Below are 3,719 nucleotides of genomic sequence, written 5' to 3'. Positions count from 1 at the left end.
TATCGTCTTCCACTCAATAATTAACATATGCTCTGAACAAGCAATTTCTCTATGCACGCAAGCAGGATATTGTCAAATGTTAGTAACTTTGTGCCCAAGGACACCAAAATTAATATTCAGTATTAAAATCATTAATATGTGTTTTTGACATTAATTTCTCGATTCTCACACAATAGTTAGTGAGATGAAAAAAATATTGGCGTAGTCGGCAGGATTCGAACCTGCGCGGGGAGACCCCAATGGATTTCTAGTCCATCGCCTTAACCGCTCGGCCACGACTACCTTGCTGAGAGAGGGCGCTTCTATTGAGGATTTCAATGAAAATAGCTTGTTGTATAAGTCGTAATGAACAATGTAACCATTTGTTGGCGTGTACCTGAATGAAGTAAAATGAAGTATGGCATCTTCGTTGCAAAGCCGCATGCATGTGATAAGCAAGTACGTACGCGTCAATACGTCCAAAGGAACATAACGCGCGCGCGCGAATGCGCAATGCGATATGGCATCTTGGCCGCGGGCCAGGTAGCCGATGCGATGGCCACTTACGTCAGTAGTAAAACGTACTGCGGACAGTCCCTGTGACGTGGAAAAATCTTTTTAGGAAGGGGAACGCACCAGGTCTGTCCCTCGTGCATCGTGTACGGTGTAGGCGTTCCCGGTTCTAGTTCAGGCTTACTCGGTATCACACAAGCTGAGCAAATTGCCCTTGGCCATCGTCCGTGGACGCGTGGTCAAGTTAGCCATCTAGGCAGATAGGCCCAATACTACACACATAAAACCTGTTGTACTGACTGTAATCCTGATTTGGCTTACCATGGACTAACTGCAGTAAGCTTACAGTAGCTCGAGGTTTTGCCTAGGTATTTGGGTCTGATTTTGCCGTCCGACCCAAATACCCAGGCAAAACCTCGAGCTACTGTCTGCAGCTATTACCATGGACGCCTCTTTAAATTTACATCAATGAGCCTACGCATAGGCCCTACTTGAACTGGGTAACGTAACAAGATCACCAGCACTTTCAACGCTATAGGCCTTAGGCTGCATTCACAAATAACGATTAGGGGGGCTGGAGGAATCGCGATTGAAATCTGATTTTTTTCATATCCCCCCTCAATACCCTAAAAAAAATCAAAATACCCCCTCTATATGATCAAAAATTTTCAAGTCCCCTCAAGTCCCCTCAACTGTCACAAGCCCGTAGGGGTACTGATAAGTAAAGGATGTGTGCCCAGAAAAAATACACATGTATCGCGCTGTTTCCCTCGCAGATGTTCAACACTATGTTATTAGCAGTTTGTTAAGTCATATTCCTAAGGCAAGTTCTTAAATTGATTCATTTTTAAACGAATCAGTGAACATTTTGGATTTATGAGTCTAAGCCAACTTGAGTTACTGTAATCAAACTCTGGCCAGGTCAATGCTCCTGCCAAAGATCACACAAAATGACGATCGTGAGAGAGTGGGCAAGTCGTGAAGTCTGGCTAATTGTCATATTGTAAAACTGAGCGCAATGACCTACCAAAAATGTGCTTAAAAAGTACAAGACATATATGAATTAGATGCTACTCAAAATTGACAATACTGGAAGGTTAAAATATGCCATCAAATAAATGTTTTCATCTCTGAAATTTTGGGTGTAATAATGGCAAATTTGGTTAAAAAATACGTAATTCCATTTAGTCACATATTTTTTCATTTAGTCTTTACTTTTCAAAGTTTTGCTTTTGTATTATTTATGATGAGAATGTGAAAATTAAAGCAAATCACAGTCCCTCTATGGACTGTGAGGAAATCAAGCATGGTGACCCTATCTTTTTTTGATTATGCTCATATGCCAGAATTACAAAATCCCCGATAACTTTTAAAGTCTCCTGGCCTTCCATGTGTTAGCACTTTGGCCTGATCTTGTGTACAAGTATGTTTCACTGTCGTGAGCGTCATTTGACCGAAATTCTTCTTCAACTACCATGTAAGCTTACATCAGAGTCAGAGCTATCTCTATCACTGCTCAGGCATACTGCCCATGGGCAGTAGCTGTATTAACTTTGATAATTTGACAATATTTTTGTTCAGTTTATGCAACTGTATTCTTGTTCTACTCCCTGCGACATGTTGAACTGTCCAGTATTCAGCTTGCTATCACAGCCTGTGTATGTGCGCCATGCATTTGTATCACTGACAACTGACTGTCTGTCTGGACTCTAATTAAATTATCACCTAATACGTATTTGTATGTACAGCCTTTTTCGACAAACTGAATATTGTGTGTTTGAGGATGCTGTAGGGAAACAGCAAGAAACTGTAGTTGATATGTTGCACAGAAATATTGCAAAAATCATCAATAGTTGCAACTTCTGCCCTGTTACTTGGCTCAAGTTAGTGTTCTTTACAACATATGCGTATTTAGATTTTTTCAAGATAAATCATGAAATGTGACAAAATAGTTCTACATTTCTTGAAACTATTACAAACATTACAACAATTGGATGACATAAAAATGGTATTCATTTTTCATTAAATTACGTACAAAAACTTGGAATTGGGAAATGTAAAACGTAAAACGGAACCAAAAACATTTTTAAGTCCCCCATATACAGGCAGAGCAAAATTATCAAGTCCCCCCTCTACTACCGCAAAAATTTTCGATTCCCCGTGAATTCCTCCAGCCCCCCTTCCTAACAATTTTTTGTGAACGCAGCCTAATTATGGCATTTTAAACACTACAAAGTTTAGGGACGGTCGATGGGCTTCTTTAACCAACTAGTACTTGGGTAACTGCTTTTTCTGATTCTTGCTCGACCAAGTTTCTGAAAATTATTCCCCTCCCATTCAAGCAAAAGCGACCTACACCCCTGACAGTATTTGCCAAGATGACCCCAACTCATACTTCCAAAACAGGAAGATATCCATGGTATGGTTGGCGATGCGAATATACCTGCATTCAATCAGAGTCCTTATAAAACTGTCGAGATTGCTTCTTATGAAATGAAAATGGTTAAGATAAGGCCAAACAAAAAGTATTGCTGTTCCGATAACCCCAGTTTTTACCTGCCGACCCTAAACTTTTTAGAGCTACGTAAACACGGAAGTAAAAAGAGGGGGAAAAAACACCGTAAAATCACGCGTTCGTTACTTGGCATTTGATTTTTGCTTGAACGAGGATTTCTTTTATGTGTTTTTTTCCCTTTTATATGTTTATACATTTTTCTGGAATGTTTGTGGCCGGTGTTTGACCATCCTGAACCCCTGAGAAAATGCATATTTAAAAATAAAAATATTTTGGAAAAAAATTACTGCCGACTTACCTAGCCTATTTTTGAAAACCATGTTAACGGAACAGCACTGTGCAATTTATTGTTTTGCCCAATCGCTAGTTTCACAACAACTTTCCCAATCAGAAGAGACTGTTTCTCTTCTTCAACATTGGATTTACAGCTACTTTTCGATCGGTGTCACTGGCTTTTGTGGGATTCATTATGTGCATCGAATTTTGCGTATTAACTTGTCCTCTTTGTTTATTTTGATATCAGGTGAAATCGATTTATATTTCCACTGGCAGTTCAAGTATTCGAAAAGACTTCAGTTTATGCCATTCTCAGAGATAATGTTAATCATGTGAACTAAGTATGTTTCTTTTTTACATATAAATGATTCTTGTGTTCCAGTATTTTTTGTAGTTGTGTGGCTTTTTGTTTGTTTTTGTTGTGTCTTTTAGTGTA

At 39.2% G+C, this 3,719-nt stretch overlaps 1 non-coding gene across 1 annotated transcript; it reads right to left on the bottom strand.

The window, feature by feature from the left end:
* Positions 1-200: 200 nt before the first annotated feature.
* Positions 201-282, bottom strand: Trnas-aga (transfer RNA serine (anticodon AGA)). The gene has a single exon. It is a non-coding gene; the product is annotated as a tRNA-Ser (tRNA).
* Between the last annotated feature and the right edge of the window lie 3,437 nt (positions 283-3,719).

This window comes from Ptychodera flava, chromosome 21 (genome assembly GCF_041260155.1).
Source record: "Ptychodera flava strain L36383 chromosome 21, AS_Pfla_20210202, whole genome shotgun sequence".
Lineage (NCBI taxonomy): Eukaryota > Metazoa > Hemichordata > Enteropneusta > Ptychoderidae > Ptychodera > Ptychodera flava.
This window is presented reverse-complemented; position numbering and strand designations above follow the sequence as displayed.